Raw genomic sequence first — 15140 nt, forward strand, 5'->3', positions numbered from 1 at the left:
GACTCAAAGCATCCGAATTCGCACTGTGCTGCTCTCTTCCGCAAGCAGCAGAACACCTAGCAGTATTCGGGTGGTTTGATTCTCCTCCCTCCGCTACAGCTTCGGCTGTCCATTTCTCTTTGAGACCTTTCTTTCCACTTTGTGCGTGAAAGAACAGATGAGCACAAGGTACTCGCTTTGTTGAACGATATGTCTCGGTCGTTACGCTGTGCGCACCAATCGCGCATTTTCTCAGCACGGGTGCATTTGTGCCGCTTGGATCGCCGCTTCCTTTCCTTTCGCGATTGTTTGCGTTTTCTCACCTTTCGATGACATCCTTCTTTCATGCACCTGCCTTTCCGCTCTATTCGGCGGCAGCACTTGAATGGTTGCTTTCTTTCTTTTGGTGCCAGCTCTTTCGAGCTGCCGGTAACCGGAGCGGATATGGCGCCGGCATCATCGGAGTGCGGCGCCGCGCCTGCATCGCAGCCAGCGGCGCATGACTCACTGCCAGTCGCGTCCGAACAAGGACAAGGCTCGCTCACGCTAGCCCCCCAGCTAGGCATATCCTCTGCAGGCTCGCCACTCAAGTTAACCTGATCCTCCGGTGTGCCGCATCGCTCAGCGCTAACCGGCGCTGCGCACGATCAAGTTAGTCCGACAGCTGGGGCGCTTCGGATCGCGTGAGGTCCACACTCGCACTAGGGTTGTTGATTTCGCCAATACAATTGAGCGCGTCCAGACACGAAAATTCATGGTTCCTGTCTAGTCGCTCGCTGTCATGCTCGCTGTGGACTTCACAAGTGTGGCTCTCGACAGCGTCCGGCTCATGTGCCTGCCTTCGCTGTTCAACACTCTTGGGCTGCGCAGTTCGCACGAACGACACTTCGTTTTTCTGTGTGTCGTGAACTATGGCGACGCTGACTTCGGAAATTGCACTTTTGCCATTTCCTGGCGTCAGTCCATGTCCGCCACGCTGTACAACTGCCTCGGATTCGACAAGTTGTTCATTTAGTGTCAGATACCTACCCACTCTCATTTGGTGGAATCTGATTGCCCATAGCTACGTGGGGCGGCGTGCAGGACGGTGTGACTGCAGATTTCTCGCTGATGGAGCCGGCTCCAACCGTCTCAGCTGCCAGTGACTTGACCAAGGTAACCCGAGACACTTCTGTTCGATCTGCTCACTGCTACGGTCGCGTTGCTCGGCCGCTTCCCCAAGTTGTGTCTCATTCTCTGGTGCAAGCACAATTTGCTCCGTGACTTCCTGACAGTCTAGCCTTTCGCTTATAGCGGCTTTCAATTGATACGCCAAATCCAGGAATGTTTTGGTACAGTTTTTCTCACGCCGATGCCTGTCCCTAAGCTCTATTGGTGACAGCCGATGTCTTTTCAGTAAGGACTCTTTCAGGTAATCATTGTTTTTCAAGTCACCGTCTAAACGCGCTTGATTTCGTTCGACGCATCAGCGGAGAGAAGAGCTACCAATTTTCGTGCCCAAGTATCTCGTTCGAAACGCTTACTGTTGCAGACACGCTCGAAATCTGCCAAATACTCTGCCATATCGCCGGCGATGAGGAACGGGTGCAGACCCTCTCGCGGCTTCGAACTGTTACCTCAAATGGCAATTAAAGCTTTATGCCTTTCAGCACTTTTCATGTGCTGAAAGCTCGAGCTGCATGAGCTTCTTTAAGCGGGAAAATCGCTTTTCGCGTTTTAACCTTTTACGCTCTTCGCGCTCTTGGCGTTCAAGCCTTTCACGCTCATCGCACTCTTGGTGTTCAAGCTTTTCACGCCCCTCGCGCTTATGGAGATCTAGCCTTTACGCTTCCTCCTTCCTTTTTCTCTCTTGAATATCATCCCAGGCCTCTGTGGCTTCCTCAACCGTCACGTTCTCGGCCTGCATGATCTCAAGAAATTTCTTTTTATTTTTGTTGAGCCCAAATCGGATGCCCAACTCATCACAAATTTTGAGAAGCTCTCTGACCTTGTAACTCTCCATCATTGACATCGGCCTCTTGTTGTTTGCCTTTTTAGAATAGTGTACTAGACGTTCGCTGTCTCCTTCCTAGCAAGAGACGCCCAAGCTTTTCTCACACTGATTGCCCTTATAGGGACGCGAAATGCGTCCGCTATAGACAGACGCGCGTGAGAGACAAAGGAGCGAAACGTGAATGCGACCACCGCGCACTCGGGCAGCCTTGAAACTGAGATTTTGTTTCATCTTGCATCACGCGCACCCGTCGTGCCTGCCGAGGAGGTTGGCGTTGCTACCCTGCTGACGTAAACATCCGCTGTCTGCAGAGAGGTAGACAACGGCGTCGATTGAGCGCGGAATCGGAGCCTCTACAGGGCTCCCCCTCCCTCCCCCCCCCCCCCCCCGCAGACGCGAAGGTCGCTGTTGTCGAGCTAAAGTACACGACACGTGTTTGCTCACGGGGCACTCAATGGAGGGAGCCGAAGAGTCGGGAGGCGGACAAATGGGGAGTAAAACAGACACACACGAGTTCGCCATGTACGCGGGTTTCACACGGTCGATTTCAACCACATCCTCACCGCCATTCACAGACATAGTGAGTCTTTTCTCCATGCTGCAATACTTCGAATGGGCCGTCGTATGGCGCGGTGAGGGAGGGTCAGATAGCTTCACGGCGGACGAAAACGTAAGCTGAGGAAGCCAGGTTCTTGCATACGAAAACGTCGAAAGTGGAGGGCCGTCGAGGTGGGGTTGGTCGTAAGCGCACAAAGAGCGACCGAAGTTGCTCAACGTAAGCGGGAGGCGTCAGGGTGGGTGCTGCAGGTGGGGCGAAGAATTCACCAGGTAGACGTAGAGTAGTCCCGTAGACCATTTCGGCAGCAGTGCAACCTAGGTCTTCATTTATCGCCGACCTAATACCGAGGAGAACTAGCGGAAGGTCATCGACCCATGAAGTTCGGGCGTCGCGGGCAATGAGGGCGGCCTTCAACTGCCGATGGAGCCTTTCAACCATGCCATTCACAGACGGATGGTATGCAGTTGTGTGGATGTGGCGGATGCCGAGAATGATCGTCAATGCTCTGAACAGATCACTTTCAAACTGTTGTCCGCGGTCGCTAGTTACCACGCTGGGGTAGTCGAAACGAGAGATCCAACCGGCTACGAAAACAGATGCTACGGAGGATGCCGTAATATCATAGACCGGAAACGCTTCAGGCCAGCCCGTGTACCGGTCGACGCATGTAAGAATGTATCGTTTGCCACGTGACGAAGGCAACGGACCGACAATGTCGATGTGCACATGGTCAAATCGCGAGTCAGGCGACCGAAAGGGTTGCAGTGGTGACTTGGTGTGTCGCGTAGCCCTTGCACGTTGGCAGCGCTGACACTCACGAGCCCAACGGCGCACGTCAGCGTTGATGCCGGGCCACACAAAACGGCAGGTGATGAGGCGCTGAGTAACACGAACGCCAGGATGACTCCAGTCGTGTAGCTTGATGACGGTGCGAGGATGGCACAAATGGACGGGCACAGCCAGTAGACATGTCACGAACTATTGTACCAGAGGTGAATGGCAGTGGCACCTCAGAAAATGACAGAGCCCAAGCAGCACGCCGTCAATGGACCGCCAATGGTCCAATATTGGGATATATTGGTCCCAATATTGGTCAATATTGGCGTCTGATTGGGGCGCACAAAGAGCCAAGATATATGCCAACCAATTTGATCGGCTCTCCTATCAAAACCAGTATTGGCATACTACCTTGTTTACTGGCATTCAACGGCACTCAATGGCTACTCAATATCTTCCACCCAAGCTCACTCACTGGTTGTTATATCACGGCCATCCCGCCAAGCTCACTGGCCATCCAATATCTTTTATCCATGCTTATTCACTGGATATTCACAACTGGCATCCAGCCAGATTTATCGGCTACCCAATATTTCCAATCCAATCTTGCCCAGTGGTTTTGCATTATTGGCATCCAGCCAGAGCAATTGGCAATCCGGCTAGTTGCTTTTTCGTTCTATGACTAATAGGCACCTGCAAAGCCATCCCCTACTTATGCAGTGCAGATATTTTTCATGCAGCTTTTTATTTAAATAAAGCATGCTGAGGATATCCATGCACAGAAAATAATACAGCTGAAAGGTTCACTGCATGGTGATTTATTAGGTGTGCACGTGTTACAGGGCATGGAAACATTTAGGCAGAACTCTTAGACTTCAGTGCTCCTCCTGTCTTTGCGTCCCTTGGCAAGGTGTTCTCAGGTCCCAAGTTGGAGGAAGGCGCTGCGTTCATCGCAGCTTCTTTTGTGGTCGGTTGTAGGGGCAGCAGCTCCATGCAGCCTTTAAAGACATGGACTTGAGCAGCGTGCATAACAATGTATTTCCTTTCGCAGATGGCACCTGGAAATAAAAGCAACATTCATAAATCCCATTAAGACAGAAAACTTTTGGAAAGTGGAAGTGCAGCTAGACCGTGGAGTAAAAATGCAAAATAAAGCACTACCTGTTGGCCCTCAGGCAACTTTCTTGTCTGATTTACTCAGGTTGAAATAAGCTGCATGCTCAGTGAGGCCGGCCATATTAACCTGGTTACATTGGTTGCGACATCTGGCAGTGCACGGCTTCCCATGGGGATGTGTTGTTGACGCTGGAAACATAAAACAAAATGATATTTGCCGTTATCTGTTCGTTAAACGGTAGTCAGTGCTTGCCCCCTTATACTTGTAGTGCCTTTGTGATCGAACACCTGTAGAAGAAAGACGTCGTCATAACTGGAAGCTTCAAATCAATAGCTTTCCTTTGAATAGATTGCCGCAAGAACTAAAAAGAAACTACAAAGGAAAAAACAGACACAAAAAATGGCAGTCGCACTCCGACCGCGGCTGCTAAATTTAGTGTGCACCGCATCATTACTGCAAACAGAACGTTTTAAAAGTTGTCAAAGCTGCAGCCAAAACAACGCACGACACAGATGCTTTGGGGTTTGTATGATACACTTTAACTGAAAAAATAAAGAAATCCGTAACTTAGCATCACGTTTGTTGTGGGAACAAGTTTGTACGTGTGGTAAAGTATAAGAACTATGGTAGCATCTGTAAATAACCTATTTTAAGCGGCTATTTTATGACACTTCTACTACTCGGAATTAGCGCAAGAGAAAGATTAAACCCGTGAATAAGCTACGCGTCGTTTAGACCATTCCAATAGCGCATTCATAACGGCAAATTACAATATTGAATATTCGCTCGCAACTAAAAATCATGTCCCAGAAAGCTAGACAAGAAACTGACCACTTCAGACACACAACACACGCGCGATGAAGTTGTAACCTGAAAATCACACAAAACACGCGTCATGTTTAACAGGACCACGTTTTTCTTTTGCAATACAAATTGGCCACCTCTGCGCCGTAAATTTTGTCATTATGACCAGAGTTTATGCATACAAAATAGTGCGCTGAAAATACAGTTCAGAACTGACTAGCGTGGTGCGGTCGAAATAAATGACTTTCCGTTCTCGCAAGCATATCGGTTATTGACATGATGATCAAGGCTGACAACATACTGCACTAAATAATGCAAAGAAAAAAGTATCTTACCATACGGCTAGCGCAGATTTGCAGACCTCAGTTGCAACAATCCAAAATGAATGCTGCCACGCAAAGTACATCCCAGGGATCTGATGCTTTATACACCTGGTAAGAAAAAGTAGCGATCTTACAAGGAGACAAAGCAAGAAATAATCTCAGAGAGCTCAGTTATGAACAAACAACTTAAAATGCTGGTGGTACTCACAAATATCCTCTTTCAGGCATGGCCATTAAAACGAATCGGAGCTTTCACAAGGCTTGGTTTTTCGGTTCTGCTGTCCAAAGCTGCGGGAGCTCGAGCAGCTCAAGCGGGTGGGGATTGTGTGGCCGACCAGACGCCTCTAAATCAGCGGCTTGTGTCAAGTTTTGAGGCACGGTTATAGCACGGTTGGAAGGGGGCAGAAGGATGGTTGTGTTTTCTCTCCCTCTTTTTTTTTTGCTTGAGATCTGTCGAAAGAGTAGGCATAAAGCTCGAAAGGGGGTGAGAGAAATGCAAGAGGTCCCGCAGGACCACGTGAGCCCAGAAGGCTGCCGGCCAGGAAAGTTGGCGGGAAGGAAAGGAAGAGTGAGGGGGAGTAGAGTGGGGGGCATTGTGAGCAACGCCTGCCTAGCCGGGAGGAAAGAGAGGGCAGTGAAGGTCGCTGGCCTTCCGGGATGACTGCTTTACGGGGAGAAAAGGCTACAAGACGGGAAGTTGAAAGCGGTTTGAAGAATTGCTTTAGTCAAGGCCCTCGGGCGGAGAGGCGACAAAAGGACGAGAGAATGGAAACCGTATGTTCTTTGCGCCAAGCTTGTGAGGAGGAATGCGCAGAGTTTTGCCCTTGGCTTCGCTAAAACAACGAGGAGTGCGTTCGGAGCTCTTTGGTCTCCTCGACTGTTGGCTCGGTAACATTTTCAGTGGAATGATAATTTCGCTATATTTTTTTGTTAATGCAAAATACGTTTTACCTCATAGTTTCAAATAATAATCACATACGTAAAACAATCTTCAGTTTTCACGGAATCGTCCTCGGTTCGAACAAATGGGCATATTTTTTTTTTTATTAAAAATGGCACACAGGTCGCTGTTCATGACGGAGTGCTCTTGAAACGTCATCACGCGCAACTGAGCGATGCAACAGCCCGTATACTTGTTGTATTCCTATTAAGGAAAAGAAAAGCGAAAACGACCATAACTACGAGTACCTCAAGGTTAAAAATTTCCATGTTATTCATTTTTATTTATTTTTTTAAATCAGGTGGACATTTAGAGCAAGAAAAAATCCGCGTAGAACTAAGCGTGGGCATATCAAGAAATACAAAATACTCGACGAGCTAAGATCTGAAGAACTAAATTTGCAGTAAAGAAAAAATAGAAAGAAAGCAAGGGTCAACATTGAAACTATATCTACGAACTTGGGACAAAGTTGTCCTCAGAAAGAAGCGCGGTATAATCAACTTTCAGCCCGCGGAAGCAGCGCTTGTGAAAGCGGCAGAATATTTCACAAAGGAACCCTAATTCTCAATCATGTGTTCAATTCTTCGAGAGTGGTGTTCTCTAAAAATGCCTCAAAGCTGCTAAAGTGACGCACTCGCATTACTTTTAATATATATGAATTGCAATTAGCTGCCTGGTTGACATGATGGGATAGAATTATTTAGTTCTCTGAAGGGAAACGCCTTCGGTGCCGTGATTATATGGTTGGATAATAAGGCAATGAATGTTTGAAGAATAGTTTCTGAAGAATGCTTAGGAGAGCGCTGTCAAACGCTGTGGTCAAATGCATCATTATGAGCCATATATTACAGCTTTCGAACAAAAATAACTTCCGTAAAGAACATCGTTATTATGCAATTTCAATTTTGTTACCATATATGCTGGCGACACATGTGCGCGCATTCATTACACTGTAGGTAATTGTTTTAAATTTTTATTTTTTTTTTCGTTTGCCTTGCCCCATGCAGTGCTGTTTTTTTTTATTATCTTTTACATGTACACTACTTTTTGGCAGTGTGCGATTTACGTCGCATTAGAATACGAACCATTCCAGGACAGTTCAGATTTGTTTTCTTGTCAAGTGAATTAGCTAGACATAACGTAGAATATATGTTGCTTGTATTTTTTCTTTGAGCTGAAATATTTTATGCGCTGCTGCACCGATGGCCAAAGTCGTTCAGTCTTTGTCTGTTGCTGAAGCCCACAGCAGAGCGCAAAAGAGTACAGTACAAATTTGTGTTTAGTAGATATTCGAACTCGAAGGCCCTGAAAGCAGCCCAACATATCTGTCTATAAGAACAGCTAGTACTGAGGCGTGGTATAGTCGGTGCTTATGCTGAATGCCGGAAACAGCTAGGGTAATGGCTAATCATGCAGTGCGTGTTTGATTGGCTAGCGCGATCGATCTCTCCCACCTCTGCTTAGCTTGAACATGTTGGGTTTCTTTCCATCACGTAAACAAAGGCGGAAATAATGATGCTACGCGTGCGTGTTTCCAATCATGGACAAACGTTTACAGGATGTGGATTCACCGGATATATTCGATCGTTTCTGCGTTTACTATCCAAACGTAACCCCTGGTGTTTGTTCAAGCGACACACACGTTCTGTTGCGTTCTTCGCATTTGAGTACCTTGCGTTTCTTGACTGCGCAGGATATTTTTCGCGGACACACATCTATTAAACATTTGCTTGTCAGATCAGATGTGTGCTCGAGCGTGCGCGTATGCTTGTACTCGTATGCGTATAAATAGGCCCATGGAACGAAATCCCGTGCGCGAGAGTTGTGCGCGAGATGTGTTCGAGATCTGTGCATGGATATATCTGTGCATCGGATCTGTGCACTGATGTGTCAATCACTTTCAATCATCCTGATTTGACGAGATCAGAAAAACAAATCGTCTCCTCCGGGAATCGAATTCCTAGCCTAGTTAACGCTTTAACCAACTGCGCTAAACCCTGGATCGCGAAACTAGCACCATACGTAATTCTCATTGTCTACCGTGAGGATAGCGACGAGAATGACGCTGCAATTAGTAATAATTACAATGATGACAGAATCAATGGTAATGACGCTGCGTTTAGTTGATAACGATAATGATACGTAATGCACCGTACGCAGTAGCATTAATCTCGCCTTCCCTAATTTCTGCAGTGTAGATTCCACGTGCTGTCAGAATTTTTTCAACACTTGGCTAAAGTTTGAAACACTATCTGTGTTAGCTACGTCCACGCGTGATCGACATCCGGGCCTCTAGTCTGCAGGAATTGTCTCGAAGATATTATATGCAGAATTTTACATAACAATTAATCGTGCCTAAAGTCGTAAATAAAAGAGTTCTCTACCAAAATTGTCAAGTATAATCGCAGGTCATCCACAACAATTAGCGAATCACGAAAAATGTATTCAGAAAAATATATTCTACATTTTCCGTGATGGGCACTTCTGTTCATTTTGTCTGGTCAGCTCAGTCAAACAATTTTAGGACAATCTATACATTAATCCCAATAAACATTATATATATGATGGCCCAAATTACGTATGGCGTATGAATATCTTCTACAGTTGAACGTAAACTGACGTCCAGGCCAGCGAAAAATTTAGTTGCGACGAAATTAGCCCCAACACACTCTCATATTGAGATGCAAGCATTAGAAATGTCTGTCGGTCAGAGCTGCTTCTACTGTTTTTTTAGCGCCGCCGCAGCCTGAAATGTGCAAAGGTGGCCAGCCATCAAAGCTCGTTAGACAATATCGACCACTAGAAACCATGATATACACAATGTTGGGATGCCATCAAAGCTGATGGGACAATATTGACCAATCTATGTCAAGATATATGCAATGTTGACAAGCCATCCATATTGGCAGAACATTATTGCCCAACCTGTGCCATTAGGGTGCAATGCTGGCTAGCCATCACAGTCCTTCGAACAATATTGAACAATATAATGCATATGTATACATTGTTGGCAGGCCGCCATGACAGGCGGGTCACTATTGACCAATATATGCCATGATTTATTTATTGCTGACAAGACAACCATAATGGCCGGACAATATTAACCTATTTATGCCATTATATGTGCAATGCTGGCCAGCCATCAGACCTCATTAGGCAATATTGACCGCTATAATCCAAGATATATACAATGTTAGGATGCCACCAAAGCTGGTGGGGAAATATTGACCAATGTATGCCAAGATATATTCAATGTTGACGAGGCAACCATAATGGCCGGACAATATTAGCCAAGCTATGCCATGATATGTGCAATGCTGGTCAGCCATCAAGGCTCATTAGACAATATCGACCACTAAAAACCAAGATATTACAATGTTAGGAAGCCGGCAAAGTTGGTTGGACATTATTGACCATTGTATGCCTAGATATATTCAATATTGAGAAGCCGTTGTTTTTGGCCGGAAAATATTTACCAGGTTATACCATGGTGTGGAAGATATTGGCAAACAATTGCAGCTGGTTGGCCAATAATGACCAGGCTGCCTCATTGTGTATACAATAATGGCAAACTGTTCAATATGAATGGGCATTATTTACCGCTCTTAGCCGGTTGAATGCCAATAACGGATATGGGTGAAGTTCACTGGGCCAATAATGATTATGGTATAGCGTGGCTGCACATTATTGGTAGCTCAATGGCACCATTGGGCCACTTGTGGGCCAGTAATCCCCAATCAATCCCCATTATTGGGCCGATGAAATGTGCTGCCTGGGAGATGTGGATTCGGCACGTGGGTCACGAAGTTCGTTGTCTGTGCATTGGGCCTCTGCGATGGTCTCGAAATCCACAGCACTAGCAAAAAGCGCATCGACACGCGACAGGGCGTCTGCAGCCGCATTAACGGGCCCTTCGATATATCGGAGGTCAACTGTGAATTCGGAGATGAAATGCAAGTGCCAAATTTGACGGGACGTGTACGTGCTGTGGTTTCCACGGAAAGCAAATGTCAATGGCTTGTGATCTGTCAATACGTGGTACACGGTGCCTTCGAGAAGATGGCGAAAATGCCGAATACCAAGGCAGACAGCCAGGAGTTCGTGGTCGAAGATTCTGCTGGCTTCAACTTCTGTGAAAAGAAACCAAGTGGGCACCACGAGTTCTCTTGGAGTTGTAAAACTGCCCCAACGGCATGGGAGGACAGCCTCATGAGCGCGTCGTTAAGGGGATGCACAAAGTGTGTAGTGTGTGCCAGGACACTATTTGCCTCTACGAAGGCAGCCTCTACTTCGGGTGCCCACTCCAAGGGTGCGGATGGTGCCTTTGGGGTCTTTAGCATGTCGGTAAGAGGTAGAAGAATGTGAGCTATATTTCGCAGGAATCGGCGGTGAACATTCAGAAGTCCGAGAAATTGCGGAGCTTTCGAAGCGATGTGGGGCGCGGAAAACTGCGCAAGGCTTGAAATTTCCTGTGTAATGGTTGGATCCCCTTAGGAGTGACAAGGGGTCCCAGATATTGAACGGAATCGACGCCAAATAGACATTTTGCTGTGTTGATGGTCAATCCATGCTCCTTGAGTCTTGAAAACAGCAAGCGCAGATGTTCAGCATGCTGCTCGGATGAAGAACTGACTACTAGCATATCATCAAGATATGTAACTACAAAGTGCAGACCACGGGTGACTTCATTAATGAAGCGTTGAAAAGTGTGGCCGGCATTCCGTAACCCGAAAGGCATGCAAACATACTCGAAAAGGCCAAAAGGTGTTATGATGGCTGTCTTTGGTATGTCCGCAGGCTCAACAGGAATTTGATGGTAAGCCTTGACTAGGTCAGTTTTGCTAAAGATGGTACTTTCATCAAGAGTGGCTGCAAAGTCATGAATGTGAAAGAGCGGGTACCGGTCGGGGACAGTACGGGCATTCAACGCACGATAGTCACCACAAGGGCGCCCGTCTCCGGGGTCACGCTTGGTCACCATGTGCAGGGTGGAAGACCAGCTGCTTGACGAGGAGCGTAGAATGCCTAACTGCAGCATGTGGTCGAACTTCCTGCGAGCTGTTGCAAGGCGCTCACCAGCAAGACGTCGTGGCTTGCAGGACACCGGAGGTCCCGTGGTGACGATGTGATGTGTCACACTGTGTTGCACTGGTAGTTCCTGGTAGCTAAGTTTGGTACGTTCGGGAAATTCTTTAAGGATCCAGGCAAACTCTGATGTTGGCAAAGGCGCACCTGCTTGCACAGGGGTGGACACAGGTGCGAGGATGCCCTGCACAGACAGTCTGGCCATTCAGGCCACAAGTTGACGGGAGTGTAGATTTACATTCAAACCGAAATGAGTGAGAAAATCCACACCTAATATGGCGAAGCGCACGTCGGCGATGATGAAAATCCATCGAAAGGTGCGACGCAGACCCAAGTCAGTGGCTAGCGAGCGCTGACCATAAGTCGCGATTGTGGATGTGTTCACAGCTTAGAGAGGCGCAGTCCTCAGACCGCGTTGTCGGTCGAGGCGCGAGGCAGGAATGACGCTCACCTCGGCACCAGTGTCCACCAGAAAGCAATGTCCTGCGATCCTGTCTGTGATGTAGAAGAGGCGGCTTGGCGTAGCGGTTGAGTCACGCGCCGCCATTAGTGACTCGTTGCCGTGTTTCCCTGCCAGCGACGAGGCTCTCGACATTTGACAGCGCTGGTGTGGTACCAGCAGTAGCCGTCGGAACTGACTCTTGAGCCGGAACGTGAACGCGAGCATGAACCACCACGAAGAGATCGACGGCGGCGGGGAGTGAAAGTCTGCATTGCTGCCACGGAGTCCACCAGACGGTTAATTTTCTCCTAGAGCCGAGACTGCCGGGTCTCGAGGTCCGGAGTCACAGTGGCGCGAAGACACCACGGAGCTTTCAATGGAGTAATCGTTGATGCGGTCTCCGAGCTCTGCCAGTTTGTCGAGAGGCATATCGTCCACAGCAGCCAAGACCACGACAAGTGTCTGTGGCAAGCGCTACAGGAACAGTTCACGCCGCAGTGGGCTCTCGGCATCTTGAGTGCGGTCGCCGAGTAGCTGCCGCATCCAATGTAAGAGCTGCGACGGCCGACGATCGCCAAGTTCCTCCGCGTTGAGCAGTTGCTGCAGGCGGCTTCGCTCTGACACTGTTTTGCACGTCAGCACTGTGGCCTTGAAATGGTCGTAGGGTGTGGTCGGGTGCGGGGATCTCATTCGTCAGCCACCTCCGGAGAGAGGGCTGAGATTAGTTAGTTTGTGGGGTTTAACGTGCCAAAGCGACTCAGGCTATGAGAGACGCCGTAGTGAAGGACTCCGGAAATTTCGACCGCCTGGGGTTCTTTAACGTGCACTGACATCGCACAGCACACGGGCACCTTGCTTTTCGCCTCCATCGAAAAGCGGCCGCCGTGCAGGTAGTTAACGCGTTGCAATGTTATGCGCTGCAGATCGAAGATGGCTTCGACTTGTGTAAACCACACGAAGGGGTTCTTCGGCCAAAATGGCGGCAGGCGCACTTGAATGTTAGAAACAGAGTCCATGGCTGCGCTGGGGCCTGGCACGTCGGATGCCACCGTTGACTGAGGCTGTGAGCCTGGGGCGTCGTTGCTGGTCGCTGCAGAGTTTTCTTCGTTCTCCATTGTATGCACTATGTCCGGGTAACCAAGCTATAGGGGCGCGAAATGCGTCCGCTATAGACAGACGCGCGTGAGAGACAAAGGAGCGAAACGTGAATGCGACCACCGCGCAGTCGGGCAGCCTTGAAACAGTTTTTATTTCACGCTGCATCACGCTTACCCGCCGTTCCTCCCGAGGAGGTTGGCGTTGCTAGCCTGCTAACATAAACATCCGCTGGCTGCAGAGAGGCCGATTGCGCGCGGAATTGGAGCCTGTACACCCTCTCAGCATCCCTTGGTTTTCAAAACACTTCCTGTATGCTTGAAATACGCAAGGTTAACACAATGCTATGCTCAGACTTTGTCTAAGCTACCCTGTGTGTCAGAGAAAGCCTGGCATTTTAGGGAGCGGTAGCTGTGAAGCTCTGTCATAAGCTTTTTCAACATCCAGAAATATGGTTACGGTGGTAAAGGCTGAAAGCTCTATGGTGTTCAATGTGACTCACCAAATCTAAGACACTATATTGGGCACTTAGTCCTGAGTGGAATCCTGTCATGCATACTGGCAGTGCATCGGTGTCCTCATGCCACCACAATCAATGTTCATTAGCCAACTTCTCCATCAGTACAGCCACACAGGAGGTCAGTGACACAGGGCGATACGAGGCAGGTTCATCATGTGTTTGCCAGGTTTCAGCATTGGAACTACATATGCCATCTTTCATGACGGAGGAATATCGGCAGTCTTTCAAACTCGATTTATGAAGTTCCGCAGCTCCTTCTTGAGTTCCAGGGGCAGGATCTACAGCATTTGATTGGTGATACTCTCGGGACCTGGTGCACACCGGCACCGCAAGCCACCGAGCGCAGTCTGAAGCTCCCTAAGCATGGAGGAAGCAGGTGGTGCATATTGGTCATTTGCAATATTTGCAGATATAATTTCATCTGCACACTCTTCTGCCAAGCACGCAATGAGTTTTCCTTGCGCATTGCAAGAGCTTGAAAATGCTTGAAAGGGGGAGGTTCTCTAGCAAGATTGCCAATGGTTCGCCATATTCTCGTCATCGGTGAGAATACACTCAATACAGTCAAACTAGAACAGAGTGAGGCCCATTGCGACCTGTAGAGCTTGTTCGTGTGCAGCTGCAGCCGAATGACTGAATTCAGCCTATTGTAGGCCGTCTTCAAGTCTGCCGCCCTTCTTACTCATGAGTTATCGCTCTAACCTTCTCGCTGCGCAACAAAAACTAAACGCAAGCAGCGTCCGCTAGCAGTGTTTGGCTTGTCTCTGGCCGAGCGAAAATCCCGGCGACACCACACCACCCCAGCATGCACTTAACCGTGACTGATTGTTTTGAAGAATTTTCTTGCTCTCAAAGAGCACTTGAAAAACGGGATGCTCCCCTTCATCGCTTTGTTGTTTGGTATGACATCTTGCAAGCAGTCTGGCGCGGTGAAGATAGAGACTTAGTTTACCACAACTTTCTACCACTACTGTGCGCCGCCAGCAAAGCACGCGTTGATTGCTCCCTGCGTGCTGAATCCGCCGGCATTTGACGGGAACGTGGCACCCTCTGTCGTCATTAGGGTAATCAGCACACGCGTACTGATGCTCACGTGATAGCGGTAAGCGGTAGCGCTAAACTAAAGGAGGCAGTGGTGGCTCCCCTTCTCTTTCGTGCGCCGTACTCCAGAGTCGCCTGTGGCTAAGCTAGAGAGGCAGTAGAGGAGCGTCGCCGAAGTTCGTTTTCTGTGCGACAAGGAGTTCGCCAAGGGTTTCTGCAGAACTTTCCGTTTCGTGTAGCCGGGCGACAAGGACGTACTTCCAGACACTTCGTGTTGAAGCAGTGTGACAGGGTAGATGACATTACGCGAAGATGCTGTTGCCAGACAGAGTCGACCAAATGTTTCCGCAGTGTGAACCGGCCTTTATCCGTCTCAAAGCGCTCCTCATCATGTGGAACACGCTTTCCGCTTTCGAAGACAAGGTCCACCATCTTTTTCTCCATGCACGTCGGCCATTTGCCCCT

This window comes from Amblyomma maculatum, chromosome 1, assembly GCF_055883805.1.
Source record: "Amblyomma maculatum isolate TAMU_Amacu chromosome 1, ASM5588380v1, whole genome shotgun sequence".
NCBI lineage: Eukaryota > Metazoa > Arthropoda > Arachnida > Ixodida > Ixodidae > Amblyomma > Amblyomma maculatum.